The sequence below is a fragment of the Zeus faber genome, assembly GCF_960531495.2.
Source record: "Zeus faber genome assembly, chromosome: 10".
In the NCBI taxonomy this organism is placed as follows: Eukaryota; Metazoa; Chordata; class Actinopteri; order Zeiformes; family Zeidae; genus Zeus; species Zeus faber.
The window spans coordinates 33,103,793-33,113,792 of NC_137199.1; positions in this window are offsets into that span (position 1 = coordinate 33,103,793).

A 10,000-nucleotide genomic window follows, 5' to 3' on the forward strand; every position below is an offset into this window, starting at 1 on the left:
GGACCAGGACCAGGACCAGGACCAGGACCAGGACCAGGTCCATGACCAGGTCCAGGACCAGGTCCATGACCAGGTCCAGGAAAGCTTTAACAAGATCCAGACGAGGGATCTTTTCACCAGGAAGATTCCTGCTTTAGTACTGACGTACTTTCAGTTGTAATCTGTTTATTTGTTACGTACTCATGTATTTTATATTCAACATTTTCCAAATTAAGATTCATAATGAAGTTATATTTTGGAAGAAAACTTACCTTCATGTGATTTTATTCATTGAGGAATAAAAATGCCTTTAGGACTTTGGTAGCTGTTCAATTGAATTCCTTCTTCTTATGAAAGTTGTTATTTGTAGAACTGTTGAAGTTCTACTTGAATGACAACTTCTTACAACCTACAGTTGTTGGTAAATGAAACAGAGGATCAGAGCCAGCCCACACGTCAAGCTCCTGCATAGAGATGGGGACAGATCGATTTGCTTGTTTCAGGTGTTGCAGACGCAGGTTGTGTGCAGGCGGCTGCAGCAGCAGAGGAAACACAGTCCTTGGCAAACGTTGAGTGGAAAATGGAAATGTAAACAGATCTTTCTGTTCTGTCCTCCTCTTGGAACCAGAGTGCTTCTCGATTAATCACAGCTTCAGAAGACTATTGAAGCAAGGAGCAACAGTATTTGGAATTGCTAAACATGTGTTTTATAAAATACTAACTATTCATTCAATGGGGGGTATTCCTGCCCCATCAGACTCTCAGGATGTGTCAGTTCCATCCTGTTGACCAGGACCCTGACATTGACATTCATCTACATTTTGTGACTGTGAAACAAACGGTGGATTCCCTCATCAGGTCCCTGCAGAGCAGAGGAAGGAAGAGTACGTGTAGAGTAGAGGTAGAGTACATGTAGAGTAGAGGAGATAGAGTAGAGTAAAGTAGAGGTAGAGTAAAAATATCACACGACGTCAACGACCTCAAGATCTAGAGTAGATTAGAGGTAGAGTAGAGGTAGAGTAGAGTAGAGTAGAGGTAGAGTACAGATAGAGTAGAGGAGGTAGAGTAGGGATAGAGTGAAGTAGAGGTAGAGTACAGATAGAGTAGAGGAGGTAGAGTAGGGTTAGAGTAAAGTAGAGGTAGAGTACAGATAGAGTAGAGGAGGTAGAGTAGGGTTAGAGTGAAGTAGAGGTAGAGTACAGATAGAGTAGAGGAGGTAGACTAGGGTTAGAGTAAAGTAGAGGTAAAGTCAAGTAGAGGTAGAGTACAGATAGAGTAGAAGAGGTAGAGTAGGGCTAGAGTAAAGTAGAGGTAGAGTAAAGTAAAGTAGAGGGAGAGTACAGATAGAGTAGAGGAGGTAGAGTAGGGTTAGAGTAAAGTAGAGGAAGAGTGCAGATAGATTAGAGGAGGTAGAGTAGGGCTAGAGTAAAGTAGAGGTAAAGTAAAGTAGAGGAAGAGTACAGATAGAGTAGAGGAGGTAGAGTAGGGTTAGAATAAAGTCGAGGTAGAGTACAGATAGAGTAGAGGAGTTAGAGTAGGGTTAGAGTAAAGTAGAGGTAGAGTACAGATAGAGTAGAGGAGGTAGGGTAGGGTTAGAGTAAAGTAGAGGTAGAGTACAGATAGAGTAGAGGAGGTAGAGTAGGGTTAGAGTGAAGTAGAGGTAGAGTAAAGTAAAGTAGAGGTAGAGTACAGATAGAGTAGAAGCGTCAACGTCAACGACCTGGAGACACTGGAGCCACAGTGACGAGCGCTGCAGTATTATTGCACTGCAGTACGGTGTTCTACCAGCAGGGGGGGGCCTGCACCCTCCCTGCAGGGGACTGGGTTCTGGGCAGAACTGCCAACTCAGACATGATCTCATTCCAGCTCTCGGTTCCATTACACAGCGCTGCTCCCCGCTCCAGGAATTTAAAGTAGCGGAGGAGCGAGCCGAGCGGTTCTTGGTTAAATCTGACAGAATGGCTCGTCGCAGCGACCGTGCTTGTGAATTTCCCCCTCTCAGATGATAATGGGCCGACCTCGTTGAAGGGATTAATCACAGATCGAGGCCTTTCTTCACTGATACTACGCACACTGCGCAGCGGTTCTGGAAAAGCCTCGTGCACAGCAGTGGAATAAGTCACAGCCGTCACATCCAGAGTGCAGCTCGGATTGGGCTTCAGGGGGAAGTTGCCAGGATGCTGAAGGCATGATCTCATCAGTAACTTCAGCTCCCGCTGTATTTCATCGTATTTCATACAGTAGTATTATTTCTGGAAATGCTCTGAGCCTCTGTTAAGGTGGTGGAGGTGAGCTACCTCTGGATGCAGAGGCTTAAACATGACTTAGTGTCACTTGAGGGGAATGTGAGGGAGGATATGAAGGATTACAGGTGAGCTCACAACGAGGCTCCAATAGCATCACAATGTTTGTTTTGACATGATTTCAGTTCCTGTCGGGTGGAGGTTTCCACAGAGGACCAGACAAAGGCATGGCGGAAAGGTTTTTACTTTCGGGTTTGGATCAGATCAGGGCCAAACAAGACCCTTGTGGAAACCCTGAAACCCTGGAACCCTGAAACCCTGGAACCCTGGAACCCTGAAACCCTGAAACCCTGGAACTCTTTTCTCAGACCGACTTTGTTGTTCTTGTGTCTGCCGCTAAGCCGCCTTCTCACTCAGATATAAAAATATCAATGATTGTTGGACGCACGTCCCTCCACCTAAATAAACAGAGTTGAGCACAAAATGACTGATAAATAGATTAGGTATTAGATAAGATAATACACTTGGATTTTATTTAGCCCTGAAATGTGCACAAACATGCAGAGAGAGAGAGAGAGAGAGTTCAGCAACATCTCCATCCAAAGACTTTCTACGTCAGGAGAAGAATGACCTGCGTGCTTAGATACAGATCCCGCCCTCATTCTGCAGCTCTTGATGAATTTGTCTTGGTCACACGATACGTTAATCGCTCGGCTTCCTGTCGTTCTTCCTGTCTTCCTTCCTGTCGTCCTTCCTGTCTTCCTTCCTGTCTTCCTTCCTGTCGTCCTTCCTGTCTTCCTTCCTGTCTTCCTTCCTGTCTTCCTTCCTGTCGTCCTTCCTGTCTTCCTTCCTGTCTTCCTTCCTGTCTTCCTTCCTGTCTTCCTTCCTGTCGTCCTTCCTTTTGTCCTTCCTGTCTTCCTTCCTGTCTTCCTTCCTGTCTTCCTTCCTGTCGTCCTTCCTGTCTTCCTTCCTGTCATCCTTCCTGTCGTCCTTCCTGTCTTCCTTCCTGTCTTCCTTCCTGTCTTCCTTCCTGTCTTCCTTCCTGTCGTCCTTCCTTTTGTCCTTCCTGTCTTCCTTCTTGTCGTCCTTCCTGTCTTCCTTCCTGTCTTCCTTCCTGTCTTCCTTCCTGTCGTCCTTCCTGTCTTCCTTCCTGTCTTCCTTCCTTTCGTCCTTCCTGTCTTCCTTCCTGTCTTCCTTCTTGTCTTCCTTCCTGTCTTCCTTCCTGTCTTCCTTCCTGTCGTTCTTCCTGTCGTCCTTCCTGTCGTCCTTCCTGTCTTCCTTCCTGTCGTCCTTCCTGTCGTCCTTCCTGTCTTCCTTCCTGTCGTCCTTCCTGTCGTCCTTCCTGTCTTCCTTGCTGTCTTCCTTCCTGTCGTCCTTCCTGTCGTCCTTCCTGTCTTCCTTCCTGTCTTCCTTCCTATCGTCCTTCCTGTCGTCCTTCCTGTTGCCCTTCCTGTCTTCCTTCCTGTCGTCCTTCCTGTCTTCCTTGCTGTCGTCCTTCCTGTCGTCCTTCCTGTCTTCCTTCCTGTCTTCCTTGCTGTCGTCCTTCCTGTCGTCCTTCCTGTCTTCCTTCCTGTCGTCCTTCCTGTCTTCCTTCCTGTCGTCCTTCCTGTCTTCCTTCCTGTCGTCCTTCCTGTTGTCCTTCCCGTCTTCCTTCCTGTCTTCCTTTCTGTCGTCCTTCCTGTCTTCCTTCCTGCCTTCCTTCCTGTCTTCCTTCCTGTCTCCCTTCCTGTCTCCCTTCCTGTCTCCCTTCCTGTCGTCCTTCCTGTCTTCCTTCCTGTCTTCCTTCCTGTCGTCCTTCCTGTCTTCCTTCCTGCCTTCCTTCCTGTCTTCCTTCCCGTCGCCCTTCCTGTCTCCCTTCCTGTCTCCCTTCCTGTCTCCCTTCCTGTCGTCCTTCCTGTCTTCCTTCCTGTCGTCCCGCATGTCCGCTCTCTGAACGGAGGCAGAAGCCCGTGTCGGCTCGACGGCAGCCACCGCAAACTCTTCAATGTTCAAGTCGCCCAAACCCCCATAATAACAGCGTACTGAGCACCGGTTAAAATTAAATGGGCCCCACGTCTCCCAGTGACCGACATGGCGGGTGTCGGCAGGACCGATGGGGGGAGGGCGGTCGAGGGCTCAAACCTTTGCACTCAGCGACTGAATGAACCAACCGTGACTCAGTGTTCCCCCTGCCAGCTCATAAGTGACTCCGCCCAGTGCTACGTCAGCCAGTCGCCTGTGAAGACCCCATCCTCAAAGCTGAATTAGTGCACCGGTGCGTAGGTCAAAGGTCACCTCCTTCCCTTGAGGGCGAGCCAGCAGCAGTTCCGCAGGCCTCACTAAGAGAAACATCACATATCCGTGCAAAATAAACTTCACCTCCTTCACATACCCAAGCCTTCCTCCAAGCTGGAATGTGCTGCATGTGTTCTGGTTCATCATCTGGTTTTTAATCGTTTGGAGTCAAATGTCCAGACGAGCGTCAGGCCCTACAACAGATCCATTTGTTGGCTGCTCTGAATGCAAGAGGGTCACTAACAACCAAATGAAAGCGGTCGGTGCCATCCACAACACCTACCTCTGTAAGAGCTCCAACATCTTCTGGCCAAACCGGATCTCCAAGGGGAGTTTGCAGGATACGACACCGGCACACGGCTGTAAGAACGTTGAGAGGTCAAGACGGAGGAGCTCCCCAGAGCAGGGGGAGCAGCAGCAACTGGGAAGCGAAAGAGGGAAAGGCCACAACTCAATGTGTTGAACAACAGCGGATGCTGAGCTGGAAGAGGTGGCTCTCAAGCTTTTGGACAAAGACACCACGCATGGAAGTTCTCAAGCCTTTGGGGTTCACCCCCGGACCACGACTGAAGCAGAGCGTCTGTGAGGGCCCCTGGCGCAGCGGCTACATTGGAAGATGTGTGTGAACCAATGGATCACTAAGGATATTTCTGGAGGCGCTGCTTGTTATTTCCTACAGATACCAGTGAGAATGTCTCCATAGCAACACGTCATTAAGCCTCCACTACAGATCCTGCTGTTGTGAGGTTATTGTTTCAGAAACGTGAGACAGGGCCAACCTGTCTTTCGATAATGCAGAGTATCGGTCCAAAGGAATGTTTTTATCATGCTATGAAACTGTTTTTCTTGTCCATTGGGTCGATACTGTAGGTGTGCCCAGACCAAGAAGAACAAAGCGTGTGTGTTTAGAATGTTGTACATGACCATCAGCTTCTAGATTTATAATAAATAGTAAGTTACAGTAGAGTGTAGATGGAGTCACAACGAGGATTTATGGAAACAAAGAGCTTCATGATCCCAAAGTCATCCATGAGGACAGTAAGGGAAAGGCAGGGCAACAAACTCCATTTCCAAAGGAAATGTGTAACTGAAATGTTTATGGCGAGTTGTGTTGGTCATGTAGGCGACAAACACAAGCAGAGTGAAACCAAAGAAAAACACAAAACACTTGTTCCAAACCCAGAGTGAAGCTTGGCAGCAACAAGACAGAGTAAAGTGATGGGCGGTTTGCCAGAAGGGGCGGAGCTCATTAACCCAAACTAAAACCAAGAGATAAAAGTTCTTGTGCCAACATCACTACAGCAGCACACTTCAATGATTCGTTCCTTCTCTCAGAGAGGTTGTGCTGCACTCACCAAAAACCAGGCTCCTTGAAAAGCATCCCTGGGACTGCAGCCTCCACCAGGAACATGCTACTCCCTGGTGCACTCTCCGCGGGGACGTCACCCCTGGGATCCAGGCCTTCGTCGGCGTGGTTTGAAAGCAGCGCATGAGGGGGTGGAGCCTGGGACTGCAGGGCGCTGTGTTTATCGTCAGTAAAGTTTATCTAAAGAAACAGCGACCATGACACCCAGAGAAGAGACATCCATGGACTGAGTAACTCCTGCTGCTCCAGGTAAAGTGTAGACACCTTGATAATGAATGCTTTTTCACATTCTGGGGGTGATTATTAGTGCTTTCATAAGAAATATTTGATAAACAATTATTATTAATATGGATATTACTTCAGTGTATTAAGTTGAGAAAACAGCATTACTTCACTGTAATGCTCTTCAAGACATTTAAATGTATAACCATGTTGCCATCTAGTATCATACCACAATATCTATGTGAAATCAATATATCTATTAGTTAGTTGGTTGGTTGGTTGCTTCGTTTGTTATTTAGTTAGTTACTTAGATATTATATATATATATATATATATATATATAGATATAGATATAGATATAGATATTATAGATATATATATATATTAGATATTACTTCAGTGTATGAAGTTCAGAAAACAGCTATATCACCTATAACTATATCTATAACTATATCACCATGTTGACCTGTGTAGAATTGCGTTATAGCTTGGAATTTGTCCCATCATCTCCATTTCACACTGACCATTAGCCGTTAGCCGTTAGCCGTTAGCTGTTAGCCGCTAGACCAAGCTGGTCCAGACCTGTGTGGGCGGAGCCTCGGACTGATGCGCTATGTTTATGTTCAATAAAGTTTTGTAAAAGACTTTCCAGCAGCCGCGAGATTTCTTTTTAACAAAACTTTATCGAAGTGCATAAGAGAAACACGACCCAATATGAATACATAGGGTATGTTGTACATACGTATTAACTGTATTTACAGCAGAATGTTCAAATACAAACATAATTGTCCAATAATTTGTAATTTGTATATTTTACATCCATTTTAAGGGTTTCATAAGGATATCTATCTCAATAAACAAAAATCAATAATCTACTGAACACAATACAATTTAGGAATTTTAAACCAATCTTAAATAAATAACTCCACATTGTACAGCTGAGTTTAAGATTGAATAATAATAAATCAGTTGTGGTACCGAGCTTGTGCAGATGTCATGTGACGTCCGTGTTTGGGCGGAGCCTCGGGCGGTGTGTGGGCGGAGCCCCGGACAGATGCGTCTGATTTGAAGCACCTGATTGGTTCTTACTGAGCTGCTGGAGCTGATTGGTGTGATGATAATAAGTTACTGCACTTTTCATAAAAAATGTGAATTAATATTTTAACACGTTAAGTTCTAGTCTAAAATTTGAATTAGGTCAAACATTCGAGGATAAATGACAGCAGCATGACTATGAACCTCCACCCTGCTTCCATGCTGAGGTGATGTAGTTGTTGTGTTGATGTTGCAGTAGAGCAGGTGCTCAGGTAACTGAGTGGACGGTGCTCTGCTGCCTCACCTCCTGTCCAGCTTCAGTCCAGTCCCCAGTAGAAGAAGGTGTGAGGCTCTGCATGCGAAGGTCATCCATGTCTTTCAAGGAGAGGAGCATCATTGTTAAATCAGGAGACGCTCGGAGGTGCGCCACTGTCTTTGATGTGCCTGTAACCTCGTATGTTAATGAGCTCATTAATATTCATAGTCTGACTTACTGGAGAGTTCAAAGAACAACCAACCCAAACCATCAGGACGCGTGAAGAACCAGCCCAACGGGAGACGCCTGCCATCAATGGTTGCAACGACTTTGGACTGCGATGAATATTTTCAGAGCATTGCTGCTGGTCCCAACAAAACCTTTCAAATTTAGGGAAAGGAAATGAACCAATGAGAGCTTGGATAGAAGGTGTCTGTGTGTTCCAGCAGGAAGTTGACCGTGCAGGAGCGGTGCAGGCTGCTCCACGGCCACAGAACCTTCAGCTGTTTAACCAGAGCCATGAAAGGGTTCCGCCATGAGACTGAGCTCCTCCAAACCAGCATCTCCACGGAGCTCAGATGTAGATCTGCTGCTTTGTTCCATTCACCACCACAGGGGCACAGTCCAATTGGCCCTTAGTGCACTGTGGAGGTCACTGTGTAGGTCACTGTGGAGGTCAAAGTTTAGGTCACTGTGGAGGTCACTGTGTAAGTCACTGTGAAGGTCACTCTGGAGGTCACTGTGGAGGTCACATTGGAGGTCACTGTGTAGGTCACTGTGGAGGTCAAAGTTTAGGTCACTGCGGAGGTCACTACAGAGGTCATTTTGAAGGTCACTGCGGGGTCACTCTAGAGGGCACCACGGAGGTCACTGTGGAGGTCACTCTGGAGGTCACATTGGAGGTCACTGTGTAGGTCACTGTAGAGATCCAAGTTTAGGTCACTGTGGAGGTCACTGTGAAGGTCACTATGGAGGTCACATTGAAGGTCACATTGGAGGTCACTATGTAGGTCACTGTGGAGGTCAAATTTTAGGTCTCTGTGGAGGTCACTGTGGGGGTTACTATGGAGGTCATTTTGAAGGTCATTGCGGAGGTCACTCTAGAGGGCACTGTGGAGGTCAAAGTTTAGGTCCCTGTGGAGGTCACTGTCAGTCACTGTGAAGGTCACTCTGGATGTCATTTTGAAGATGAATGTGGAGTCACTGGGAAGGTCACTCTGGAGGTCACTGTGGAGGTCACTGTGAAGGTCACTCTGGAGGTCACTGTGGAGGTCACTTCACAGGGGATGTGTCCGTGACAAGCTCAAGGTTCACCAACCAATCCACCAACCAAATTAACAACCTACAACACCAACAAACCACGAACCAAAACAACAACCTACAACACCAACCAAACCACCAACCTACAACACCAACCTACACCACCAACCAAACCACTGACCAAAACACCAACCTACAACACCAACCTACAACACTAACCAAACCACCAACCTACAAGACCAACTTACAACAGCAACCTACAACATTAACCAAACCACCAACCTACAACACCAACCTACAACACCAACCAAACCACCAACCAAATTAACAACCTACAACACCAACCAAACCACCAACCAAAACAACAACCTACAACACCAACCAAACAACCAACCTACAACACCAACCTGCAACACCAACCTACAACACCAACCAAACCACCAACCTACAACACCAACCAAACCACCAACCTACAACACCAACCTACAACACCAACCAAACCACCAACCAAATTAACAACCTACAACACCAACCAAACCACCAACCAAAACAACAACCTACAACACCAACCAAACAACCAACCTACAACACCAACCTACAACACCAACCAAACCACCAACCTACAACACCAACCTACAACACTAACCAAAACACCAACCTACAACACTAACCAAACCACCAACCTACAACACTAACCAAACCACCAACCTACAACACCAACCAAAACACCAACCTACAACACTAACCAAACCACCAACCTACAACACCAACCTACAACACCAACCTACAACACCAACCAAACCACCAACCTACAACACCAACCAAACCACCGACCAAAACACCAACCTACAACACCAACCTACAACACCAACCTACAACACTAACCAAACCACCAACCTACAACACCAACTTACAACACCAACCTACAGCACTAACCAAACCACCAACCTACAACACCAACCTACAACACTAACCAAACCACCAACCTACAACACCAACCTACAACACCAACCAAACCACCAACCAAATTAACAACCTACAACACCAACCAAACCACCAACCAAAACAACAACCTACAACACCAACCAAACAACCAACCTACAACACCAACCTACAACACCAACCAAACCACCAACCTACAACACCAACCAAACCACCAACCTACAACACCAACCTACAACACCAACCAAAACACCAACCTACAACACCAACCAAAACACCAACCTACAACACTAACCAAACCACCAACCTACAACACTAACCAAACCACCAACCTACAACACCAACCAAAACACCAACCTACAACACTAACCAAACCACCAACCTACAACACTAACCAAACCACCAACCTACAACACCAACCTA